The 12,226-nt window shown below is 37.1% G+C and overlaps 1 pseudogene; it reads left to right on the top strand.

The window, feature by feature from the left end:
- The first annotated feature begins 8,476 nt into the window (after positions 1 to 8,476).
- On the top strand, positions 8,477 to 8,684 carry LOC122812419 (annotated as a pseudogene).
- The last annotated feature ends 3,542 nt before the right edge of the window (positions 8,685 to 12,226 follow it).

The raw sequence follows: 12,226 nt of genomic DNA, 5'->3' as shown, positions 1-12,226 counted from the left end.
TTCAGGTTAATAAGGATACTATTTGCTCTTTCCTTCCAATTCTTTAACTGTTCCCTCTTATTAACTATTTAGTTGTTCCCTATCATCTCTCTCTATTTTCCTCCCCCCATATATCTGTGCTGTCATAAATCTTTATGTTTGCTCTATAAGTAGTGATTAGTCTGTATACCTTCTTAGTATTGGGTTCACAACCCAGAACCATTCAAATATTTTATGTTACCTTATGTATATTCATTGCAAATTAACTATGAAAACAATTAACAGGAATAAGAGACAGTGTGTCATGTCTAGTTAAAATAGCCATATACCGCCACCTCAAAAAATAAATGGTAAAAAACATAACCTCCAAAACAGCTTTCAACAAGAGGATTAAAGTACACCCTGCCTAAAGTGTTTTTCACCACTATGGAATCAAAATATCCTTGCTTAAACCCAGTCTGTCTTGCTGAACATGTAGCTCAAGCAATCAAATGATACAGATGAAGGAAAGAAAAGGAAAAAAGTTTTTTTTTTTTTATTTTAAGTAAAAACCTGCAGGTTTTCAGACTGTGGAGTGGAGACCATCATCCAAAATACTAAAGGGATTACAGGATTCCTAAGAGTCACTTTTCTCAGAGAAGTTGTCTTCCATTTCCTACCCCAAGGTCAGCTTCCATCTGTAGAACAACTTGGATAGTGATTTCTGGGGTTGAAAATGTCATTTCTGTCTCATTCTCTAAAGTGCTGGACTGTGCTAATGGCAAAAGTTTGTATGAGGTTTTGCTGTCTTCAAAGTTAACAGTGTTTTTTTTTTTTTAGAGATCTCCTAACTGTAAGATTTTGATCCAGCAAAACTCATTGCTCCCTTTTACCCTTCTTTCATTCTGGGGATTTAATAGGTGAAAGTGGAATTGGTCTATCTCTTCTCTTCTGTGCTCCTGTAAATCACTCTGGAACAGCACTGAAATAAGAGGGTAGCCCTGTCATACTGTTAGAGTTTAAGCACTGTTTTACCTCTCCAACAGTATAAAAAACATAGGCAGCATCCTCATGTGTAACATGAAGCATGGTGAGATAGCACAGCTGTACCAGAAATCATTGCTCTTTGAACTTTCTAATGAATGAGGCAAAAGACTTCGACCTCTGAAAAAGAACACTGCTATCATTCGAAGTATATCTTTCAACTTCTTAGTGCAGAAGATCTGGACAAAGCCAAAAATAATGGGAGGACAAAGTCCACAAATAGGGTTGAACTTTAAATATTGCTCTTATAAAGTTAGAAAGTTGCAAGAACAACAGGATTTGTGCTAGCATGCAATTTCTGACGGAAATGAAGCCTGAAACTAAAATATATGTCATTATCTAGTGATTTCACCTCTCATACATTTGCCAGGAAACAACAAATTTCAGCAGGGATAGACCAAAAATATGAGGTAAAAATATGGACATTTTTGTGAAAATCTGGACAGTCGAGAGGTATGGCCTGGAACAATCTTGACATCTCTGTCAGCTAATTTTAAATTTATCTCCAGTTTTCTAGCTCTGAGTAACACTACACATCTATCATTGTAATCTAGCAATTTGACTATAAAATGCAGAGGCATGCTGTTATTACTGACCTTATGGATGATCAGCTATGCTCTCACTACCACATACTGGTATCTTGACCCAAGCAGCCACTAAAACTCTTTTCTGGTGCAGTCATTAGGGCTCATTCTTTCTACCATTTCTGGCAAACCAATGATCCTCATATTATTTCTTCAGGCCCCAAGTTTCATTTAAGTACAAATGACCTGGTTTACCCTGAAATTATATCAGTTAGGCAAGCTTCAAAGTAAAACATCAGCAGGGTCATATGATATTCCCTCAATATTTTACTGGAAATAAAAGATGAACTAATTCCTCATCTCTTAATATATTCAGGTCCTTGCTCAGAATTTGTACTGTCCCAAAGACTTGGAAACTATCATCTGTTACCCCATACATAAAAGGGAAAACAACTGACATGAATAATCATTCAATCGATTTAATATCCATACTGGGGAAATGTTTTGAAAGGTATCTAGTGAACCTTATAGTACAAGAGAGGGAGACAAATAATGTGTATGATTTCTAACAACATAGCTTTAATAATGGCAAATCCACTTTAATTTAATTGAATCTTACGATCATGTTACTAATGTTATAGCTCATGCAATGCCTGCAGTTGTTATATATTTGGATTCGGCAAAGGCCTTTGATACTTTACTGCACAAAATGATTTTTCAAACTCTTCTCAAAGATAACTTAAACCCATACTTATCCAACTGGATTATGGAATGTTTATCTGAAAGAAACAAGTTGCAACAGTCTTTGGACAAAGCATAAATCCTGCTTCTGTAACAACAGATGTCCCTCAGGGGTCAGTCTTGGGCCCTTCACTATTTTATATAATTTTTGCTTCTTTTCTAGTTATAAGGTATGGCAGGACAAATAAATATGCAGATGATTATAAGGAATGGTTTGTTCTTAATTCAGGTGATGACTATATCAACATAACTAACTAACTAAATAAATAAATGACAGAAATATTTTCCTGGGCTAACAAAAAGAATGTTTTTTAGCAAAATTATTAGAAGGGAATCTATTCTGTTACATAACATCTTAACTGAAGTACAATACAGAGATATGGGAATTTTAATTTCTTCAAATTTAACATTAACCAAGCATGTTAATGCAATTGTAGCAAAGGCCAGGAAAAATTGTATTACTAATTAAAACTACATCTTTAAGAGAGGAAAGTATATGGTGGAACTATATAAACCCTTAATCAGACCACTTTTTGCAATATAGCAATGCTTTTGTCTCTACAATAAAGGTCTCCTTACAAAACTTGTGTCTGTACAAAGACGGTTCACAAAAATAATTAAATGTCTCACTGTCCACACTTTTGAAAAGAGGTGTATTAAATTAAAAGCATTTACTATTCATTATAGATACTTAAGAGGGAAGTTCATATTTGGCTATAAGATTTTTAAAAATGAAATATGGCAGGCAATGTTTTAATTGAATATCAGTGATAATACCAAAACTCATAAACATAATCATTGCATGCTTAAAATAAAAATCTCAAAATTCCTCTAAGAGGATAGCCTCCCAAGTCTGTGGAATAAGTTCTGACAGGACATAAGAAAATCTGAATCTCTCCTGATTTTTATAAATAAAATAGGTAAATGATTTGGCTGATGTGTATAGCCCTCAGTTTACTGAAACAGCATTATTGAATGGTCCTAACGTCCAATGCTGTAATAGCATCTTATGAGCTTATGAGAAATGCTCTTTACCCTCCATATGGGATTCCACCTTTTGGGACCTGATTTGTATATCTTGAAGACATTGTAAATGTGCTGCCACAATCCTCCTTCGTTCTTCCAGATCCACTTTCTGACCTTGACTATGCTCCTGCAGCTGCAGCAAAATAATATTGTGATGGATTATACTAGCCTTAATTTGTCCTAGATCCCTCAATTGCCATGTTCATTAAACCTGACAATGTTTTCACTCTTTCCCTGTTGGCCTTTATATAAGTCATGCCTTGCTCTAGATTGTGAAAGCATCCAGTGCAGTTCTTGTCTCGGTTTTCACCATCAGGAGTAGTATCCATTTAACTTTCATGCCAAAATATTCAATGAAGGATTGTACACCTTTTCTGACAGGTCATGTTATATACGTGCTATAACTCTGCTTAAAAAGCACTCACCTTGCCTGTTTGAGGTGGAACAGATATTCAGGGCACTATACCTGCATGTGCCCCCATGAGCACTTTCAAGTCTAGACATTTTGACTTTTAGTGGTCATTTCACCATCTGGAAAAAGGAGTTTTTGTTTATTAAATGAGAGAACTTTTAGTCACATCCTACGTTTAAAGAGTAGTTGTCCCACTATACTGAGGGGTAGTTAAAGTCTCATAGAATACTAGAGTTTTGGTCTGATGGAAGCTTCTCAGGTATATTTAGGAACTTTTGATTTGTAGGACACATAGAGGGAATTCTGTATCAGGTTATTAGCTAATTATTGTTCCTATTTAGTTTGATTTATATGTAAATGAGTTGTTTCTGGGTCTCTAGGAATGCACAGAGAGGTAATATTGGGACTCATAAATATGGAGTGACTACCATAGTTGCCATTGGGGCTAATGGCTTAGAAGGCACAAAACCCAGGCATGGAGGTGGTGCTATCCGATCCTCTAAACCACATTTTGGTGAATACGCACACATTAATGCACTTCAAATGCAGAAGTGCTTCAATGTCAGAAGTCCGTTACTGAAACTCCTGGCACTGAGCAGTGACATCTTGTGCACATAGTAAGAATCATTGAAAACAAGAGAGATGGAGCAGAGGACAGTTTGCAGTTCTGCTGAAGGTTAGATCAAGATGATGAGGCGAAGCAGACAGAATGATTGCAAATGGTTTATGAAAAACTACAATCTAAACTGTATGAGGGAATAGACGATTATTTCAGTAAACCTAGCTATACGGGTCTTATCCCACTGAAATTGTCCAACTTCCAAAAGCTAAGGACACCTTTCATGTACTACAACTGCCAGGATCTCGAACAGTGCTCCATAAAACAGCAGTTGAACAGTGAAAAGGTTCAGAGCATTTTTTTCTCAGAAGGGAGGCATGAGTCATGAAGAACAATGCTAGGAAACAAACCAAAAAGTAATTATAAAAAGAAGGGTAGACAAATTTACTACCTGGCAAAAAAAAAAAATACAAGCAAGAAAAGGAGGCTACAGGGATGGATGGCTACTGCAACAGTGATCTAACAGAAAGTATAGGTGTATAAGTCCTACTTACCTGTAACCAAGGCTGACCTTAGGTAAATTGATGCCATAGGCAAAGGAGCTCATGGTGCCCCAGCCCCCCTCCCTTCTGGGTACTGCCAATCCTGGTCTGCCTACATCATCCAGATTACTTTTTTCTCCTTTTATCACAGTGTCTTACTCTACATTTTTTTATGCATGCATTCATTCATTCATTCATTTATAACTAAGAAGAGTGTACTGTTGTAACTTTAGAGAAAATAACTGTATTAGGCCAGGGGACTAGAGGGGGGACTAGTGGCCCCCAGAAGCCATGTACACTCTATATGCTCGGATATGCATTTTAGTTTTTTTTTTTTTTTACACATTGTATTTATCTACTGATGACCTCAACAAAAATGTTAAGTAAATAAATTCTTATTCTTCTTCAAATATGCTTTTCACTGCATCCTTTCAACACATACCAACTGGCCAGGACCAGTGCCAGATCACTGCCAAATGGGGTCCTAGGTAGGGTAATGGATTGGGGCTCCCTCAAACACATGGCAGCAGCCCCCCCGGCTCCCCACAGCCATACCAGTGTCCCATTACCTGGCTATTTCTCAAAGGTTACCATAAACACTGTTCAAACCTCTCAGTGGACATACTATTTTCTTCTTTACTTCTACACTGATTACAGATATTTGGATTTAATTTTAAACTTTTATTTCAAATTTTATAGCACAAAAATTGATACACATTTGCTCAATAAAACAATACAATCTCACAATGAAAACAGACTTGACATTACCAGTAAGCTTCTCTGCCCTTGAAACTTACACTCATTGAAACAGCATTGAAACCCACATTCAAAGAAAATGTATCTGACCTGTGGAAGATAAAGTTTACCTTTGGGCTATGCCCCTTGCACAAATTTTTAGGACCATGTGGACATGTATGTGTTTTTTTAATCATTTTCCTGATTGTATTAAATTATATTCCTTGTATAATACAGCACCTTTTGTTACAGTGTATTTTAAATTTGTAGTTTTGAATATTTTTCAGTAAGCAATGAAACAAAAATGTATGAGCCAATAATGGCCAAACTGCCTGTTTCAGAACATTTCAACCATAAAAGGCCACTCAATATCAGTCAATATGCATGATCTCTGCAGAAGTAAAAGTTATCTGAATAATTCCGCATTAAAGAGATCTGTAACTAATGAAGAGGTTACAACTATCAAACATCTTTATATTTCAGTGTTTTGTTTCATCTACAAAATTAGTGCCCATTGCCCTTGAAGAATAAATTGCCTAGGTTACATAAAAAAAAATGAATACTGCAATAGGGAATGGAAAGCAAAGCAACAACAGGTTAATAGTTACTAGGCATCTGATCCGGAGGAGGACACACTCAGGACTGCAGCACCTCCACCTAACCTTAAAATACAACACAGTATCAGCAATCTATGTACATGGCATGGGAGTACAACCTACAAACGTTTGCATCAAAAGAAAGTATACTACCTGTTTTGTTACTAACACTATTTGCAAATTTTATAGCACAAACAGTGACAACCATTTGATAAACAAAACAGGTGCACATTGAAAACAGAAGTAGCATGAACAGCAATAAACTTCTCTTACCTTGAAGCTCACATTTCCTTGAAAATGTACTGAATCTCACAATTTCTTGAAAATGCACCAAAACTCAATAAAAATATACTTTGAATAGTCTGCTAGTTGGTATCTCTACGCTAAGGTACAGGGTTTGAGCCTGAACAAATTAATTAACCTGCCATCCCTGACTAGGGCATTACATATAAACACCTTACCTTCCACATAGGTTCATAGGTGTGTACTAGGCTAATGGCCCTGGAGCCTTTACATGCCTAGCCCATAGGATTACCCTGGCATTGTGCCACCCGACCTTAGTTCCCAGTGCCTCTGTTGAGTAAAGCCACTATAGTGATCCCCGGGGTGAATTTTCTATTTCCCATCCACTCATCAAGATTTCACTTGAAGAGGGCCAGTGAGGTGCTCTGCTTGACATGTATGTGGCATCTATTCCATAGCATGGACAGTCTCTGGGTTATAAACCTGTCCCTTTAGCATGCTCTATTGATTGTGGTATAATGAGGTTGAGGTCTCTAGAGCATGTGGTGTGGAAGGATTGGGATTTCTTTAGATGTAGCATTTCTAACAGACCTGGGTCAGACGTGGCTTTGTATGTCAAGCAGAAATCGCCTCTAAGTAAACAATATGAGACAGAGAATAGCTGGAGTTTTCTGTCTGTCCATATAGTACAAATGTTTAAGGCCTAGGATCCTCTTTGTTAGGTACTTTTCTGGACTCTCCAGTTGTTGCAGGTGTATAGTGAGGTACATGCCAAATGGGGCATTGTACTCAATGACTGGCCTAAAGAGAATGAAATAACATTCCAATGTTTCCATTGTTTGTTTGGAGGCATACACTCCAAGGCAGCAGGAACAGTTTTACTCACAGCTTACCAATTAAACCTTTGTTATATTTTGCATTTAAATTCCATGCATGGATGTAGAAAAGAAGAAGCAACAACAGGTGTGTGCATCAATGCATGCAGGGTCTCAGAAAAGCAGTGGGTGTTCATAAAGAAAAATGAATGCCCTTAAAGGAACGTATTTTTTTTTTGATTAAAAGGTAAATGTTGTGGCAGCCCCCTATGACAGCAGGTCCCATCCCAACCAGGAGCCCCCCAAGCAACTGCATAGTTTGCCTAATACTGGATCTGGCTCTGACCAGGACTGCACTGTAATATGTATGGAAGAAATAACTGAATTAAGCAGTATGTCTGGGGGCTACTAGGGTTTAAAGATGCTGTGAGGTGTATTTCAGAATGTTTTTAAGTAACAATTTAATTTAGTAATGACATAAATAATAATCCTGAACATTTACTAATGACTTCAACTAGGAAGTTCACAGCATGGTATTAACTGTTCCTTCATGGTATTAACTGTTCCTTCATATTTGAAATGAGCTTTTTTGATGAATTAGTATGATTCAGTATTATTTAACATGGACATTTATTCAAAAAATTCTTAACAATGAATGCGTGTCAAACCCATTCACTGTGGATCAGCATGGAATATAGAATTTTTATGACTCAAAATGAGAGGTATGCCACTTCTTGAAAGAGAATAACATTTTAGGTGCTGAAAACAGGTGTAACAGATGTCTTATGCTGTCACCTCACCATCACATGAATGCTGGGGTAAGGTTTTGTTTCTTTTATGGTACTCTAGCACTCATTTCATCTCAAGCGTAACAGTATAAAAGTCACTATATGGAAGAGTCAATGTGAGCATACTTTCCTTCTTCTCACTTGGAGCAGAACAAGAGGATGCTTTTTCTGATGGTAAAACCCCTCCCCATGAAGATTTATCCCTTGTCTGTTCAGTCATTACATCTTTGCAGCCATCTCATACCTTGATTTAGAGAAACTGTAAGTGATTTAATTTTTTTCTTGATATCGTTTTCCTGATATAGTCCTTTTTATTCCCCTCTTTAACCTAATTAGTGAGTTAGAGTTAGATTAGACATCTTTTATTTCTACTAGCTGGCATAGCCTCCAGTTACCATTGGCAGTAATCTGTCTCTTTCCTTACCTCTTCTTTTACCATTGCTGTTATTTTCTTTTCCAAAAAAAAAAATCTGTCTATCTACCTTTTTCTATAATTGCATCTTGGCCTTTGGGCTAAGTTCAAGTGTAGTATCTCTTAACAGTTTAATATCTGTGTTTTCTGGTGTGGAGGACAAAGATGTGCACTTGCTGTGTGCATAAGATACCCAATTCTAATAATCACAGGGAATGTGTGTACTGTTTATTTATTATATTTGACATTTGTTTACTGGGCTATTATGCCTGGTTCAAAAAGAACCAGTTTTCAGTGGAGGCCTTGAGAGAAAAGCTCCAATTGCAGACCATGATTTACAAACCTATTACAATATCTTATCTAAATACAGATAAAAGTTGCTCCAGATTCATGTAGAGATGCAGACATCCCAGCATTCTTTTGCTCATAGACATAGGACATAGGTACACTACATTATTTCATAGTGTAAATAGTTGAATATTTCCCTGTTCTTTTTATAGTTTGACATGGTGATGTGATATTGAAAAGCTACCACATTATTATAGAGTAGAGAAAGCATTTTGGGACCAAAAAGGAAGAGTGTAGAAAGGTGGGTTAGTTATCTCAAGTAGTGTTAGGAGGAAAGAAAATGAGTTGAGAATGTCAGCTTGGAGAAGGTCAGTCAGGGCAGAGAAAGCAGATGTGAAGTTAGCCAGGAGGAGAGCATGAGCACAGCCATGAATTATTTACATGTCGTTTTACTGAGGTTTTGAAGGCTACCAGGCTAGGAATTGTTCTGGTCAATAGGGGAAGAGAGAGTTTCAAACTTCAACAACTGAGTAAGAATATAGGCTTTGTCCCATTACTTTTGTGGGTTTGAGATAGTAAGGAGTGTTTTGTCTTTAGACCTAAGGGTTCTGTTGGGGATGTAAGATTTGACTATATCGTTCAGTGCTGGGCAGACTAAGGGCTTATAGATAATGCTGTACAAGGTTAAGGGATGGACATAATGGAGATGGTTACAGAGGTTTAGGCCCAGCTCACCTCCAGGTTTCATGTGAACTCTAAACTACAACAAAAGATGTACTGAGGAACAACCACCACAGACAAGAAGTAAAACAGCAAAATACATTTAATATGTCTACCACCTCAGCAAAACTGCCTTCAAGGAGTACAATACAAGATACAAACCAGTAGAATTTATACATTAAAATGTCACACAATAAAAATTAATCAATCAAACAATTTATTAGTGAACAAGATATTTCCAGTTATACTCATTATTCAGACCTCTTAGTGCTAAGGTCCCATATTTCAAAATATACACGGCTTCTTTATACAGACGCCTATCTTTGAGGGATCAAATCACCTATATTGTAACACAATTTGTTCTAAAATGCAACCCTTTAATAAAGCAGTATCACTATGATGATACAGTTTAAAATGTACAGCCAAAGGGCTCTTACCGAGTACATTCCTAATGTCTCTGATATGTTTTTGTAACCTAACTTTAAAAGGACGCTGAGTTTCCCCTATATAAAATAAATCACAGGGACATTTTAAAACACAGACAACTCCTTCAGTGTTACACGAAAAACTCTGGATAGGGTTAAAGCTAATACCATTACACACAGAGCACTTACCACACTGAAAAGTTCCCTTTTTAATGGGGATTTGACTCATCATATTACTAGTTGGCATCACAAATTTACTATGTACTAGCATCTCAGCTAGACTGTGTCCCTTCTTAAAGGAGACAGAAGGACTGATACTAACGATTTGTGAGAATTCCATATCTTTAAAAGCATCGGCCAAAAATATCTCAATAATTTAATAACTTGCTCACTAAGAACATTATAAACAGTAACAAAATAAGCTACCCTCTTACCTTTAAACTGACCATTAACACTAGAAATGAAAACTGAATTAGATCTAAAAAATGGAAAACTATTTACACCACAAATATTTGTCCTATTAACTGGGCTTTTTTTTCAATAATACTGTTCATGTCATTCTGTTTTAATATAACTATTCGAAGAGCCTGCCTCACATTTTCACTACTATAACCTATACTTATGAACATCCTAGCCATATACTGCACTTCCCTGTCAAAATCCTCATCCAAATTGGAAAGTTTATTAAGACATAAAAACTTCCAATAAGGTAATGAGGAGATAAGATTGGGGGGAGGATGACAACTGTCGCCATGTAACATACCCCCTTTATCCATTTTCTATGAATAAAATTGATAATTTTACCAACATCTAACCCTATTAAATTTAGGTGCAAGAAAGTTACTTGTTTACCTAGTTGAAGGACATCAAATTTAAAATTAAATTGGTTACTATGTAGACATGTTATAAAATCATGAACCAAATTCTTACCCCCTTTGCAAATAAAAATTAAATCATCAATGTACCGATAATAACCCACTACATGATCTTTGAAAACACTAATTTGATATATATACTCCAGTTCAAACATGGTCATAGTTAAATTTGCATACATAGGGGCAAAAGGTGCCCTCATGGCCATTCCCTGAATTTGATGAAATATTTCCTGATTGAAAGTAAAGAAAAAAGAAGTTATGTACTCACCAGAACGTTCCATGTTTGTTGTCCTTCATCTTGCCTTCCTTCTTGCTGGTTGGGTTTGGAGCCGATCCTCAGCTCCGACTCAGCTGTATACTATAGGTCAAGAGCTTTTTACTGGCTCGAGGCTAGCCCCTATCCCAACATGCCTAGCGGTAGTTACCAGATCTCGTTTATGATAACCCACCAGACTAAATAGGTCAAAATTTTACTAAACTTACTTATGAGAAAAACACTTGTATATGAGTGTGTGATCATCAGCAAAGAGAAAGCAGGGAAAGACTAGGTCTAACCAACTGGTAAGCAAAAGGGAACTCAGCCAGTGTAGCCAAAACAAAAGGGAAGAAGAACTCCTCTCGATCCTCTAGGAGGAGGAAGGAAGGTGGGACGCAAGAAGGACAGCAAGATGAAGGACAACAAACATGGAACATTATGGTGTGTGCATAACTTCTTTATGTTACGTTGCCCCATCTCACCTCCACACTTGCTGGTTGGGACAGTGTTCCCAGCACCTGTATCTTGGGTGGCTCACTGGAAAAGACTCTTCAGGACCGTGGAACCAAAGGATGCCCTGTTCCGCGATGCCACATCTACTTTGTAATGAGAGCTAAAGGTACGAGGATTAGCCCATGTAGCTGCAACACAGATTGAATCTAAAGGCAGTTTGGCTTGAAAACAATAGAAGTAGCCAAGGCCCTAGTTGAGTGTCCTTTAATCTTTCCTGGAGGTTCTTTATTCTGCAAAGCATAGACATGGATGATAGCGTCTGAAAGCCACGTTGATAAGGTCACTTTAGAGACTGGGCAACCTTTCTTGTCTGCAAAGATATAAACAATTGGTCAGCTTTTCTGAAATCCTTAGTCCTGTGTAAATAAAAATATAACTGTCTATGAACATCCAATTGATGGAGCTTATACTTTGCCTTGTTGCTATAATTGGGGGAGAATACAGGAAGCTCTATGGATTGATTTATATTGTGCTCTGAATGTACCTTGGGTAAGAAGGAGGGACTGGTTCTGAGAGAAACTCTATCTATGTGGAAAATCAAGTAAGGGGACGAGTAGATAAGGCATGTAACTCTAAACCCATCCTAGCTGAAGTAATTTTGCTTAAGAAAAAGGTCTTCCATGTCAAAAATTCCAATGGACAAGAAGCAGCTAGCTCAAGGGGGGGGGATGAGAGTCTCTAAAACTAGAATTAAATCCCGGGGGAGAAAGGTTCTCTTATTGGAGGTCTTAAGAGGGTAGTACCTCTTAGGAAT

Source organism: Protopterus annectens, chromosome 9.part0 (assembly GCF_019279795.1).
Source record: "Protopterus annectens isolate FY-2018-M chromosome 9.part0, PAN1.0, whole genome shotgun sequence".
Taxonomy (NCBI): domain Eukaryota; kingdom Metazoa; phylum Chordata; order Ceratodontiformes; family Protopteridae; genus Protopterus; species Protopterus annectens.
Note: the sequence above shows the minus strand (reverse complement) of the source record. Positions and strands in the feature narration are given on the sequence as shown.